Here is a 16,239-nt window from a genome sequence, read left to right as displayed (position 1 = left end):
GTCCCTCCTTCACTGATTCTGGGTTTGATCATGTGACTTGCTTTGGTCAAGGGACATTAGCAACTATGACTCAAGTAATGACTGAAAAAATGCTGGCACATACAGATCTTGCCGTCTGCTCTTTAGAACAATGAGTTCACTTAGAAGCCTGAGCTAGCTGGCTGGGGAATGAGAAATAAATAGAGCTGAGGTCTCTCCAGAACAACCAGTCTGCCAACTATCAGGTATTTGAATAAGGCAGTTCTAGACCATTTCATCCAACTGAGCTGGCCTAGAACAGAACCACCTGCTGACATTTAGAATCACAAGATATAGGGGCTTCTGGGTAACTCAGTCAGTTAAGCATCTGACTCTTGGTTTTATAACTCAGGCCACGATCTCGTGGTTCATGGATTCAAGCCCTGCGTCAGGCTCACACTGACAGTGCAGAGCCTGCTTGGGATGCTCTCTCTCTGCCCCTCTCCCACTCACGCTCTCTCAAAATAAATTTAAAAACTTTAGAATCATGAGAAATAATACATATTTGTTGTTTTAAGTCATGGAGTGTTGGGAGAATTTGTTTTGCACCAAAAACTGACATGCATTTTCACTAACCTTACATTTACCCTTACCTTCATAGCATGATTAGAAATTATCTATTAGAGATTATCTAATATCTAACAGTTCTAGCCTGCACATTTCAGGCTGGAACTATCAGAAATTAATGGTATCACATCTCACTTGGGTTCTTGGGGTCTCTGTCAGTCGTTTTACCTGTCAGCTACCTTTCCCCTGCCTTTCAGTACCTGACCATTCCCTTCCCTCACCACGCTCCTCCCATCCCCAGTTCAGTCCTATCCCCTATCATTTAAGAAAATGACTTTGTTGCCTGCTTGAGATAATTTGGGGCTTGCAGGCTACAGTGAGGACTATGGATGTTTTTCTGAATAGGCTAAGAATCCACTGGAGGTTTTGGAGCAGTGGAGGGACACTCTAGCTGTTGTGTGGACAATACAATGTAGTAGAGCAAGAATAGATAAAAAGAGATGGTGGTGGCTTGGTTTAGGGAGATTGAGAAGGAAGTGCAGAGTGTGGAGAGTGGTGGAAACAGGGCCCCATTTATGGAGATTAACATGTAAATAACATCCTCTGGAGTAGTGAAATGCAGTTGTCCTGGGCAAAGGGATACAACTGAAAATTCTGGTTATATTTTGAAGATAAGAACCAACAGAATTTGCTCATGAATTTTGTGTGGGAAGAAAAAGAGGAATCAAGGATAATCACATTGTATAATAATAATTTTATTAAATTGGTGCTTAACTATCCTACCCCCTCTGAGCAGAAGGCAGACTCTGTCCTAAGTATCTTTCTTTGTATACTAGTCTTGAGTGAATACATGAATGACTCAACTAATGGATAAATCCTGGTTAATATTTTTAGGTTAGAGAAGATTACCTATTTTCTTTGAAAAGATCACTTTCTTCTTGCTTTTCTATTTACAAAGTGAAAATAGTGTATAATAATGAAGTCTCATTGCATTGTAGGTGGGATTATTGAAATGTACTCTACACTAGTGCTTCCCCAAATGCAGTCATCAGAATGATTACCAGTCAACAAATATTATCAGTTGGCAATGAGATAAGGAGTTTTTGACAGAATGAAATCAACTGTGTCACTAAACACACTATTCAGCTGACTTTTCCTTCCATAGTGAAACTTTGTCTCTTAAGGAAGTAGTATGCTGATTTGCATTCTGACGTAAGCTCCGTACCTTGTTGCCAACTGGCACCTTTTGTTACATTACAACCAAGGATCCACTGGATTTTCTGAATCTTATCAAATATTTTATTGGACAGGCCAAACATATTAAAGCCTGGTAAATTTCTTTTATGTATGTATGTATGTATGTATGTGTGTATGTTTATTTTTGAGAGAGAGAAACACAGAGTCCAAAGAATCCAAAGCAGGTTCCAGGCTCTGAGCTGTCAGCACAGATCCTGAAACAGGGCTTGAACCCATAGACCATGAGATCATGACCTGAGCCAAAGTCGGGCGCTTAACGGACCGAGCCATCCAGGTGCCCCCCCTGGCAAATTTCTTAATAGTCCCAAAACAATCTGCAGAGTTATATAAAGGGGATGATGTATTTAAAAATGGGAAAATTATTTTTGAAAGGACTTTAAAGATTTTTTAAAAATTATTTTTAAGTAATGTCTACACCCAAAGTGGGGCTCAAACTCAAAACCCCAAGATCAAGAGTCATGCTCTGCTGACTGAGCCAGCCAGGTGCCCCAGGACTTTAAGGCATCTAAAGGCAGCGAGGTGTAGTGGAAAGAACATGGATTTTTTACTCAGACCTGGCTTCAAATCACTGCTCTGTCAGCCAGCCAGCATATGCCTTTATACTGTCTTTGTTTTGTCACAGCTAAGTGGAAACAATACCTACCTCCCTGGGTTATAGCAAAGTTGAAGTGACACAATATGTATTAGAAGCCTACCACAGGGCTTAGCATGTGGGAGACATTCAGTAACTATTAACTCTCCTTTTCTCTTTTTCTTCAATATAAATATCACCTGCCCAGTCACACACTCTTGCAATACCTCTCTATCTGTAATCTTGTTAAATTTCAAGTGTGTTCTTGTTGGGGTCATATGCCCTGCTCACATGGTTTATATGGTTTGTTGTGGATGGCAGATACAAGGAAGGAACTTGTTCCAGGAAGCAGAGCAAGAGAGGTGAGTAGGAAAGCTGAGATTACACCTGTACACAGTGATATTAATGTCATTATAAAAATACCGTGGTACAAACTAGATTCCCTATTACCATTGTTAGTACTAAGAAGAGCACACATCCAGAAGACCCCCACTTCTTTTTTTGATACCCACACAATTATTGTTGCTATTTTGAGTGGGAATTGAAACCACTGTAAGAATACAAGTGATAGAGCTTTCCTTCTGGTCAACAACATTTCACAAGGTGAAAATCGAGGGCTGGTATCTATTGTTGTCACTATTTGGTATCATACAGACCTGGGTTCATTTTCACCTTATCATGTAGTAGTTTGACTTCAGAAAAGTTTTTAATCTTTCTGAATTTGTGTCCTTATTCTATTAGTTGGAAGTTCAATTCAATGCCACCATGTTGCACAACTCCAGGGAGCTCCACTCACATAGATCGCACAGGGAGTTAAGCAACTCTGGTTCAGAAACCATAACAAAGACTTAAATAATAGTGGCATAAACAAGGTAGAAATTAATTTTTTAAGTCTATTTATTTTGAGAGAGAGAGAGAGTGAGCATGTGAGCAGGGTTGGGGCTGAGAGAGAGGCAGAGAGAGAGAATTTCAAGCAGGCTCCACACTGTCAGTGCAGAGCCTGATGCAAGGCTAGAACTCATGTACTTGGGAGATCATGAGCTGAGCCGAAACGAAGAGCTGGGTGCTTAACCGACTGAGCCACCCAGGCACCACTAGTAGAAATGATTTCTTACTTATGAGAATGTCTCAGTGTATACAGTCCAGGGCTGATGCATAGGCTCCACAGTGTTGGGGACTTAGATTTCAATGCTCTCTCATCAGTCTTATTGCTATACCAGCCATAATGTGCTACTCTCGTTCATGTGGTCCCAGTCAAAAAATTAACATTTACTCAAGCAAGGAGCGAGAAAAGCAAGGAGGAGGACACATTTGTTACCTTGCAGAATACCATCCACAAGCTCTACACCTCCATTCTTCTCATATCACTTTGTTGTTCATAGCTGCAAGAGAGGCTAGGAACTATAAATATTAGCTGTACAGCCATGTGCCCACCAAAAATTTTATTACTTTTCAAGAAGGGAAGAATGGATATTTAGGAACTACTAGTTTCTGTCTGCCTTACTTATAAGGGTTTTGTGAAAATTAAATACATACCTCAAGAAAGTCAATACTCAAGAAAATTTTTTCCTTTTTTTCTCATTGCCCTCACCTTCTTTCCCAAAAAGGGAATTTATTTCCAACAGCCATTCATTAGCAATACATTTACAACACATCAATAAGAATTGTATCAGAGTTCCTGACTGTCTCAGTCAATTGATCTTGCAAGATCAAGATCTTGGGGTCTTGAGTCCAAGCCCTACAGTGGGCGTACAGCCTACTTAAAAAAAAATTGCATAGGGGCACCTGGGTGGCTCAGTTGGTTAAGCAGCTGACTCTAGATTTCAGCTCAAGTCATGATCTTGCAGTTGGAGAGTTCCAGCCTCACATCAGGTTTGTGCTGACAGTGTGGCACCTACTTGGGATTCTACCTCTCCTCTCTCCCTGCCCCTCCCCTGCTTACTTTCTCTCTCAAAAATAAATAAATAAACTAAATAAATATCTTAAAAATTGTACAGACTTCATTTTTTTTCCTAACTGGCTAATCACAAAATTCAGCTCTCTATTAAATTGTGGAACACTTGGGCTACCTGGCTGGCTCAGTTACAAAAACATGCAACTCTTGATCTCAGGGTCATGAGTTCGAGGCCCACATTGGGTGTTGAGAGTACTAAAAATAAATAAATACACCTAAAAAAATAAAGTAATAATAAAATGTGCAACACTGTAATGAATGCCTGAAAGGAGCTGCAGAAATAAAAGACTTTGGAAAAGGGAAGCACCAGAAAGAATCTTGAATGTGCTGATTTTGATTAGAAGCTTGGTTCATAAGAAATGAGTAGAGTACTGAAAATGTTGATAAGCAAATTCATGTGAGCAGCTCAGGGGACCCCAACATAGGATATAAATTACTATTGAGAATCACTTTGATCTGTCACTTGGGATAAAGCAGTGGTCTGGGGAAGAAAGGATTTGATTCCAGAAAGAATTGAGTCTGGGCCTGGGTGGAAATATTTTGACTAACAGGAGACAATAGAGACGTCAAGGGTCAGAAATAGAGTAGGGTACTTTTGACAAAATAGGGAGTAAACAAAGGATGATTTTAAAGAAAATGCATTTGTTTACTCATTTATGTGTCTGTTCACTCATTAGTGGTGGGCACAGTGAAATTGGGGAGAGAAACCTAGGATCTTCCCTCAAAAATTTTAGTATGCTATAGAGAGTGAATAATGTAAGTCTTGTGTACTTGAACGTTACCTAATCTATATATGCATTCCACACAATGACACTTTCAAATGGTACACTAAAACAGCAATGTGTATATTACCATGAAACCCATATAGTCAAATCAAATTATGTTGTTTAAACTTTTAGTCAGAATAAATATTCACATACACACTTCCTACCTTCTACTCCAAAAATCAGTGTTGCACATAGCACAGAATCTCTTCTTAAATAGTATGGAGATCCTCTTAAATAGGATATTTGCAGTCGTATTTATTGCAACAAAATTTTTACTTATAAATCAGATATTTATTTATTCAGTAGTATTATGTAGATACATAGTGACCTCTATATCCTCTCAGTAGGTTATTTTGAGGCCTTCTCAAAAGTTGTGATATTATGATATTTGCAATTAACTGACATGGCTTCAATCCCAACTTGTCCACGATCTAGTCATGTAATCACAGACAAGGCGCTTAATCCCTCTGAGCTGTAAGTCCCTGTAAAATGGAGATAGTAATACCTGCCCTGTCCACCACACAGGATTATTGCCATGCTGTCAGTAAAAGTAAAAAAAGTACAGAGAACAGTGATTTGTTTTAATTGCTGTAATTCCAGGCCTTGAGCATATACCAGTATCCAGGGTGGTATTTAAATTGCTACCTAATTTTTCTGAGCACTTTGAAAGATGAGCTCAGACTAGATTTCTCTTTTTCTCTGGTAAACTACCAAACAACCTCATGTTTTCTATTCCTATTCCTATTTCTGCATTTTTCCTTCTTAACAGTTGCTGAAATGAGAAGTGGTTTAAATAATTTAAGTCCCTGGTAGTTACATACTGAAAATACTGAGAAAACAGTAGATGCTTTTATTTTATTAGAACGATGGGAAAGAATATTAACATTAAGAAAGTCCTGATCTAGTAGTAGAGTTACTTACATTACCTTGCTAATCTCTTTTAGCCCTCACAGCACTGTAGGGTAAGATTGTTGGAGGAAATAAGACTCAGTGGTTTAGTGACCTGCCCCAAATCACAGCTGTGAGTGTGGAGCTGGGATTCAAACCCAAGTTTGAGCACAGCAATTAACTTTTTTCCTCTAACAAATTCCCAAGTGCTGTGGATTCTGCTGGTGTGGAGTCCATGTTTTAAGAACCACTAGGCCAGACTCTGACATATTTATCACCTATTATCTCTCATGCTAAATTCAGCATTGTGTTGGAAACCCAGGATACACTGGCTAGGAAGTAACTCAGGTTACCCCTCTTGAAACACACAGTAAAAAATAAATTAGAGGAACAAAACCACACAAGGCATAGAAAACAAAATTAAAATGGCAAGTGTAAATCCAATCTAATAACATTACATGTGAATGGAACATTGTCAGACTGGATTTTGAAAAAATCCAACTATATACTGTCAACAGGAGACACATTTTAGATTCCAATATACAAATAGAAAGTAAAAGAATGGAAAGGGTATATCATGCAAACAACAAAATAAAGTTGGAGTGATTGTACTAATGTCAGACAAAATAGACTTAAAGCCTATTAACAGAGAATCTTTTTAGAGATTAAGAGGGACATTTCATAATGATAAATGGGTTAATCTGTCAAGAAGCTATAACAACTATAGGCATATATACATTTGACAACAGATCATCAAAATACATTAAGCAAAAACTGACAGAAATGAAGGGAGAAATAGTGTACAATAATGGTGGGAGACGTCAATACTCCGTTTTCAGAAATGGATAGAGCAATTGGATAGGCCAGCAAGAAAACAGAAGACTTGAACAATGCTATAAACAAACTAGGTCTAATGGACTTCTATAGAGCCCTCCACCCAACAATAGCAGAATACACAATCTTTTCAAGTACACATGGGAAATTCTCCGGGACAGACCATATACTAAGCCATAAAAACAAACAAATACATATAAGAGGATAGAAATAATACAAAGTTTGTTTTCCAGTAAGAATGGAATGAAATTGGAAATCCATTAACAGAATTTGGGGAAACGGAAACTTGCAAGTATGTTGAAGTTAAACAATGCACTCCTAAATACTGAAAGGGTCAAAGGAGAAAGCAAAAGGGAAATTAGAAAATACTTGAGATGAATGAAAATGAAAGCACAAATGAAACTTATGGGGTGCAGCTAAAGCAGTGCTTAGAAGATAATTTACAGCTGAAAATGCCAATGTTAAAAAAGAAGAAAGATCTTTAACCAGTAACTTGACCTTCCACGTTGAGACACAAGTAAAAGAAGAGCAAACTAAATTGTAAGCAAGCAGATGGAAGGAAATAAAGATTAAAGAGGAAATGAATGAAATAGAGAATAGGAAAATGATAAAAATAAAAACAAAACAAAAACTGGTCCTTTGACAAGACCAAAAAATTGACAGGCCTTTAGCTAGATTGACCAAGGTAAAAATAGAAAGACTTAAATTCCTGGAATCAGAAATGAATAGGGAACATTATTGTTGACCTTACAGATATAAAAAGGATTATGGAGGAATACTATGAACAATTGTATGCCAATAAGTTAGATAATTTAGATGGAGAAATTTCTATAAAGAAACAAAATACCAAAAGCTGATTTAAGAAACACAGTCTTAATAGGCACATAAAAATGTTAGTAATAAAAAGATCTACCCATGAAGAAAAGTTCAGATGACTTAACTAGCAAATTCTACCAAACATTTCAAGAATTAATTACCAATTCTTCACAAACGCTTACAAAAAAATAGATGAGGGAACATTTCCTAACTCATTCTATTAAGCTATTAGTACCTCGATAACAAAACTAGACAAAAATGTCACACACAAAAAAGCCAAAACTCATTATGTCTTATGAATTTGAACAAATAAAACCTCAACAAAATACTAGCAAATCAGATTCAATAACATATGCAAAGAATTATACACCATGAACAAATGGGATATATTTCAGGAAAGTGAGATTGATTTAATATCCAAAAATCAATAAATGTTATACACCATATCTACACAATTAAAAGGGAAAAAAAACCCACATGGTAATTTAATGGATGCAAAAAAAAATTGACAAAATCCAATACCCTTTCATAATAAAAACAGTTAACAGACTAGGAATAGAAAGAAACTTCCTCAACTTGATAAAAAGCATCTATGGGGGCACCTGGTTGACTCAGTCAGAAGAGCATACGACTCTTGATCTTAGGATCATGAGTTTGAGCCCCACATTGGGTGCAGAGATTACTAAAAAAAAAAAAAAAAAATCAACGAATTAATTTTTTAAAAAGATGCTTTAAAAAAAAGCAACTATGAAACCCCACAGCAAACAAGACAAGCATGACTACTTTTGCTACTTCCATTCAACATTATATTGAATGTTCTAGCAGGAAATTAGGCAAGAAAAAGAAATAAAAGGCATCCAGATTGGAAAGGAAGAAGTAAAACTATATTCACAGATGATATAATCTTGTATATAGATAATAAAAAAATCCACCAAAAAAACCTGTTTGAGCTCATAAACTAATACAGTAAGGCTGAAGGATACAAGAGCAATAAATAAAAATCAATTGTATTTTTAGACACTAGCAAAAAATACTCAGAAAATGAAATTAAGAAAATTCTATTTTAAAGGGCACAGGGCTGACTTAGTTGGTAGAGAGTGCAACTCTTGATCTCAGGGTTGTGGTTCAAGCCCTGTGTTGGGTGTAGAGCCCACTTAAAGCAAATTCTATTTACAATAATATCAAAAAGAATAAAATAGTTAGCAATAAATTTAATGAGGGGCACCTGGCTGGCTCAGTCAGTGGAGCATGTGACTCTGATGTCGGGGTTATGAGTTCAAGTCCCACATTGGGTATACTTAAAATTACTTAAAAATAAAATCTTAAAAGAGGAATAAATTTAATAAAAGAAGTACAAAATAAATACATACAAAAGTAAACCCATCTGTCTATAGTCAACTGATTTTTGACAAGAATGCCAAGGCCATTCAATGGAGAAAGAAGAATCTTTTCAATAAATGATGTTGGACATCTGGATAGTTACGTGTGAAAGAATGAAGTTGGCCTATCTCAGACTGTATATAAAAATTAATTCAAAATGGACCAACAACCTGAATTCAACAGCTAAAATGATGAAACATTTAAAAAAAAAATGGTGGGGGGGCACCTGGGTGGCTGAGTCTCTTGAGCTTCTGACTTCGGCTCAGGTCATGATCTCGCAGTTGGTGAGTTCGAGCTCCACGTTGGACTCTCTGCTGACAGCTCAGAGCCTGGAGCCTGCTTCAGATTCTGTGTCTCTCTCTCTCTGCCCCACCCCCTCTTGCACTCTGTTTCTCTTTCTCAAAAATAAATATTAAAAAAATGGAGATAAGTCTTATTGACATCCAATTTGTCAATTGGTTCTTAGATATGACACCAGAAGCACAAACAAAAAAAGAAAAAAATAGATAAATTGGGCTTCATCACAATTAAAAACCTTTCCGCTTTAAATGACACCATTAAGTAAAAAGAGAATCCACAGAATGGAAGAAAATATTGATGACTCATATATCGAACATAGGATTTGTATATAGAATACATAAAGAATGCTAACAAGTCAATACTAAAAGACAAATAACCCAATTAGAAATAGGCCAAAGATCTGAGTAGACATTTCTCAAAAAAAAAAAAACCCCAAAAAACAAAAAACAAATGGCCAAAAAATACATGTAAAACTCAATGACATCAGTAATCATTAGGGAAATGTAAATCAAAATCTCTCACCCACTATTATGGCTATAACAAAAAAGTCAGGGAATCACAAATGTTGATGAAGGTGTTAAGAAATCAGAACATTTAGGGGCGCCTGGGTGGCTCAGTCGGTTAGCGTCTGACTTCGGCTCAAGTCATGATCTCACGGTTCATGAGTTTGAGCCCCCTGTCGGGCTCTATGCTGACAGCTCAGAGCCTGGAGCCTGGAGCCTGCTTTGGATTATGTGTCTCCCTCTCTCTCTGCCCTTCCCCCCCTTGTGCTCTTTCTCTTTCTGTCAAAAATAAGTAAATGTAAAAAAAAAAAAAATTAAAAAAAAAAAAGAAATCAGAACATTTAAACACTTAATGGGAATGTAAAATGGTGTAGTGACTTTGCAAAACAAATTGGCAGTTTTCCAAAATGTTAGATATAGAATTTCCATATGACCTGGCAATTCCACTCCTGGATATATAATCTAAAGAATTTAAAACAGGTGTTCAAACAAAATCTTGCTCACAAGTACTCATAGCTACTCCCCACTATTCACAGTAGCCAAAAGGAGAAAATAACCTGAACAGTCTACCAACAGATAAGTGTATAAACAAAAGTTGGTATATCCATACAGTGGAATATTTTTCAGCTATAAAAAAGAATGGTACATGCTACGACATAGATGAACCTTGTAAACATTATTCTAAGTGAAGGAATCCAGACACAAAAGGCTACATACTACAGGATTCCATTTATTGAAATAAGCAGCACTTTCAAATCCTTAAGGACAGAAAACAGATTAGTGGTTCCCCAGGGCAGGAAGAATAGGGGTGGGAAGGGGAAATGGGGACTGTTTACCCCAATAATAATAACAAAAAGATAAAACTTTTATGTACCTACCATCCACTTAAAGAAAAATGTCAAATACGAAGAAGCAGACTGACTTCAACAATAAAAACGCGTTTTTTAATTTAAAATTTTTTTTTTTTTTTTTTTTTTTTTTAATAAAAGCAATGGGTCACTGGGGTAGCTCAGTCCATTAAGCATTCAACTTCAGCTCAGGTCATGATCTCATGGTTTGTGGGTTTGAGCCCCGCATCAGGCTCTGTGCTGACAGTTCAGAGCCTGGAGCCTGCTTCGGATTCTGTGTCTCCTGTCTTTGCCCCTCCCCTGCTCGTGCTCTGTCTCTCAGTTTCACAAAAATAAGTAAATGTTAAAAAAAAACAAAAAACCACAAAAGCAAGTTAGAGTCTTTTACTTCATCTGGTACACCAAATAACAAAATATACAGTTCGGAGTTCCTTTGGCCAGTTGTTGGAAGTCAAGAAAATTTATTGAGCATCAAAGTGGCACAATTAGAATTGTGCTTTAGGAAATCCATCTGGCATTACAAGTTTTATTGGTGGGAAGTAGACTGGAGGCACAGACTCCTTGTAATAGAGACTCTTGAGGCCTTAAGTTGGGTGTGGTAGGAACAGAAAGAAACATATGGATGCCTATATTTGCCCTTTGTCTTTTTTTTTATATCCACTACACTTACAATCAAATTTCTGTTGTAGCAGGAGTTAGCAGACCAGAAGACACACAGCAGTATCCTTCTAGATACAGGCATATCTAGAGATTCCCCAAGGAGAACATCAGACCAGGAAATAGGCAGTCTGAAATGATTTTGTTGTTAAGCAAGGAGTTGACAATGTTTGCTTTCTTAGTCTGTCTGCAACAGACCTAAGATAAGCAACAGCTATTATTTACTGATCATTTGCTGAGCAAATTATACGTATATTAGGACTAGCTCACTTAATTCTTTTTTTTAATTAAATTTTTTAAAATGTTTATTTATTTTTGAGAGAGAGAGAGAGAGAGAGAGAGACAGAGCGTGAGAGGGGGAGGGGCAGAGAGAGAGGGAGACACAGAATCTGAAGCAGGCACCAGGCTCTGAGCTATCGGCACAGAGCCCGAATCGGGACTTGAACTCACGGACCAGGAGATCATGACCTGAGCCGAAGCTGGGTGCTTAACCGACTGAACCACCCAGGTGCCCCTTAATTCTTTTTTAACAATCCCGGAAAGCAAGTACTACTTAGTCCATCTTATGGATGAGTAAACTAGGGTTCAGAGAGAATAAGAAACTTGTCCTTTAAGGTAAGAATTGGACTTCATACTTAACTCTAAAGTCTGTGTCTTAAGAAGGAAAAAGGTGGGGGTGCCTGGGTGGCTCAGTCAGTTAAGCATCTGACTGTTGATTTCAGCTCAGGTCATGATCTCAGGGTTCATAATAGGATTGTGCCCTGCTTCAGGCTGTGCACTGACAACAGACAGCCTACTTGGGATTCTCTGTCTCCTTCTCTCTGCCCCTCCCCTGTGCTCTCTCTCTCTCTCTCTCAAAACAAATAAACATTAAAAAAAAAAAAGGAAAAGGGGGGAAAAAGCTAAACTTGAGAAGCATGGTGTTTTTGCTGTTCTAATTATGCCTCTTCTGTCTGAATTTATCATATTTCAGAAGGGCCAGGGTGGGGCCCCTGGGTGGCTCAGTTGGTTAAGCATCTGACTTTGACTCAGGTCATGATCTTGAGGTTTGTGAGTTCGAGCCCCATGACGGGTTCTGTGCTGACAGCTCAGAGCATGGAGCCTGCTTTGGATTCTGTGTCTCCCTTTCTCTCTGCCCTTCCCTGCTCATGCTCTCTCTCTCTCTCTCTCTCTCTCAAAAATAATAAATAAACACTTAAAAAAAAAAAAAAAAAAAAAAAAAAAAAGAAGGGCCAGGGTAAATTCATTTGCTTTCTGGAAAATGAAACATATTTATTTTAATCAGTTCTTTGGGTACTCACAAAAAGAGTTTATATATATATATCTCTTCTAAGAATGTAAAGATGTTTCCTTATAGTCTGAGAAGGATAAAGCCACAGAGCAAGTTCATACTCCTGAGGTTGGAGGTGAAAGCCTCAACCAAAAATTTGGACTTTCACTGAGCTGAGTATCAGAGGAGGTGGGAAATGAACAGGAAACCAGAAACTACAAGGTCTGGAAGGGGAACTGGAGGTCTTGACTGGGAGTCACTCTGTTGTTTCCTTGAGAATTCATTTCAAGGCCCTCCCAGAAGGAAATGAAAAGATGACCTCTGTAAAACCTGAAGATAAATGAGCGTTATCTTACTAGATGATTGTCTAGGCTCATGTTACTCTTTGTGTTCATTTCCCTCTGTTGTCTCTCAGCCTTTGGTAAAATCTTATTTAAATGTTTCAACCTGATACAGCTAGGCCACAGGAAGTTCAGGGAAGAGTTCTATCTTAGACAAGAGGCTAAAAGGGAGTAGGTCTTCTTGAGGCCAGCTTGGTGGTGGCAGCATTATGAGCTCCCAAAGGGAAGGTGAAACTCGGACATCAAAGGTGGGGGTTAAGCAGCCCAGCCACTTCTCACCATTGTCTATGGAATAGTCTCCTTCCCTCCGCTGTCTGTTAAGGAGGAGCAGAGGCATCATTTGTGTTAGGGAGTCAGAACATTCTTTATCCATTTACCTTACAACAATGTTTTTCAAACTGCAGGTCAGACCCCGTTAGTAGGTCATAAAATCAACTTATTGGGTGTCAATTGGCACTTTTTTTTTTTAATTTGAGAGAGAGAGACAGAGAGCAAGCGAGGGAGAGGGGCAGAGGGAGAGAGACTCTTAAGCAGGCTCCATGTTCATCACAGAGCCAGACTCACAGCTTGATCTCACAACTCTGGGATCATGAGCCGAGTCAAAATCAAGAGTCAGATGTTCAACCCACTGAGCCACTCAGGTGCCCCAATCAGCACTTTATTTTTAAATGAAATGGAATAAGAACTATGAGGTACTTAGAAAGTTTAACTATTGTTCATGAGTTTTTGTTTCAGTTCTAAAAAATTGTGTGTCTGTGTGTCTGTGTGTGTCTATGTGTGTCTGTGTAAATGTATATCATACTGTGGGTTATGATCAGAAAAGTTTGAAAACCACTTCAACAAGTGTATGTCTAATGAAATCAATTATTCGAGGCGAAAAATGGGGTCCTTACATTTCACTGTATTTTTCTTTCACTTTAGAATTTTCCCTTTAACGTGTGAAAAATCTTCAAAAAATTCTTTTCAGTGCTTTCATTCAAGAATTATACACTGTTTAATAGTACATAGCTCTGTCATACCTTTGTTCGGCAGGAATGAAGATACAAACTAGTTTAGGTGCCTGGAAATCATGATCTTTGGTGGGAATTGAGCTTCTTTAATCTCTTTACTCCTTTTTTAATGTTTTTATTTATTTTATTTATTTATTTTAATGTTTAATTAATTTATTTATTTTTAATGTTATTTATTATATATATATATTTTGTTTTATTTATTTATTTATTTAATTTGTTTTATTTTTTTATTTTTGAGAAAGGGGAGGGCAGAGAGAGAGGGGGACAGAGGACCGGAAGCAGACTCTGTGCTGACAGCAGCGAACCTGATACGGGGCTGGAACTCATGAACTGTGAGATCACGACCCGAGCAGAAGTCAGATGTTCAACCGACTGAGCCATCCAGGCACCCACCTCTTTTCTTCTTTCACAAGTGAAAGGTTTAGGCCTTCTCCTGTCACACAGTTTGACACAATTCACCCAGGCCTGCTGATGGACAGAAACAGTGTGACTCTTCACCTAAAAACCTGCCATTTATAATCTCAGAGATAATTAACTACTTCTCATCACCCCTCACTGCTTAGTTCTTGTAGTCTTTACAGTGATGCTAGATAAGCTCAAGTGACACTGTATAATTTTATTATCTGCCTTTCTAGAATTAAGACAAGGTCACAATGCCCCTCACCCACCCCCTGCTGTCTTGAGGTCAATAGTATGAAATTATAGCATTAATTCTGAACCTCAATCATCCTGAATTAAATGTGACTAAACCTGCTTAATACGTGTATGCCATAGTTAATATGAATTCATTTATCTCCTAGACAGTTTTCATCATTTTATCTGTTGGTTTACAAGCCAACTAATCAGATGTCCATTTCCTTACAGGTTATCAAAGAAAAACAGTAGTACCTCAGTTATGGCTTCACGGTTTGAGGGAAGAAAAAGAACTCTTTACCAAGACAGATGAGCATTTAATAATTATAACTTATAGTAACGTATGGACAATTTAAGGAGAAACTAAGGAAATCCCAACAAAAGCAATATCTTAAATCTTACTGAGTATAAATAATTACTCTGAAATTTAATCCACCCCAGATGGCTAGTCTAAACCAGTCATAGTTATTCCATTGCCTTGCCAGTAATTGGTTCCAAATTTTCATGTGACCAATTGTACCAGGATTCATAGAAATACTTCCTCACTCCTGCTCTTTCCCTGCTGCTGGGTTGGGGGGGGGGGGGCGGTGCTCCAGTGTAGTCAAGATTTGGCTTCACCCATAAGTCAACACCAGCCATGGCTGAGGAAGGCTTTGCTGTTGGAGGCGTAATGGAGGTTAATACTGTTTTACAAGAGGTGCTAAAGACGGCCTTCATCCACGATGCCCTAGCACGTGGAATTCACAAATCTGCCAAAGCCTTAGACAAGTGCCAAGCCCATCTTTGTGTGCTTGCATCCAACTGTGGTGGCCCTATGTATGTCAAGTTGGTGGAGGCCCCGTTGTACTGAACACCAGATCAACCAAATTAAGGTTGATGACAACAAGAAACTAGGAAAGCTAGGTAGGCTTCTGTAACACAGACAGAGAGGGAAAACCCCATTAAGTGGTTGGTTGCAGTTGTATGGTGGTTAAGGACTATAGCAAAGAGTCTCAGGCCAAGGATGTCATCAACGAATACTTCAAATGCAAGAAATGAACAAGTAAAAAAGTTGATTCTTTTTCCAAATAAATAAATAAAAATACTTCCTCACTCCTGAGAGTGGTATTCTTTCTCTGGATGTTGGCATACCTGGGTTATGATGCCAAGAATTTCTGATACAATCTTTTTATTGCCTGAGGATGAAGCTGTTACCTAAAGGATGAAGCTCTTGACAAAGAGCTACAAAGTAAACAGATAGCAAAGTAAAGAGATGAAAATACACTGGATCCTTAATGACATTGTTAGGGAACTGCATCTATCAAGCCCACCCTACCTCTGAACTCCCTTGTTACATGACATAATAAGTTTCCTTATTGTTTGGGTATTATTCACAGTATGAGTGGGTTTTATTCATTATTAATAGCCAAAACGTTCTAACTGTTCTACTAAGTGTTAGCACCACTTGGCAACACTGCGTTTCCCCAGATGCTGGTAAAATGATTTTTTCAATTTATCCTGTATTTTCCAGTGTAGTTAGAGAACATGCTGGAGAATATTCATGGCTCCAAAATTTTTTAAACTCTCCCAGATACCTAGTCCTCAATGGCCCGTCAGGATTCGTTTCTGTCAAAAGCTGCTATTCTCTTCCTTTCATCCAGTTACTCCACTGACCTCCACTGCACACTCACTCAGGTCAGGTT

General features: G+C 38.0%; 1 pseudogene; it reads left to right on the top strand.

Annotated features, from left to right (window-relative positions):
* Positions 1 to 15,148: 15,148 nt before the first annotated feature.
* LOC125923753 (40S ribosomal protein S12-like) lies at positions 15,149 to 15,599 on the top strand (annotated as a pseudogene).
* The last annotated feature ends 640 nt before the right edge of the window (positions 15,600 to 16,239 follow it).

Source organism: Panthera uncia, chromosome B1, assembly GCF_023721935.1.
Source record: "Panthera uncia isolate 11264 chromosome B1, Puncia_PCG_1.0, whole genome shotgun sequence".
Taxonomy (NCBI): Eukaryota; Metazoa; Chordata; class Mammalia; order Carnivora; family Felidae; genus Panthera; species Panthera uncia.
Note: the sequence above shows the minus strand (reverse complement) of the source record. Positions and strands in the feature narration are given on the sequence as shown.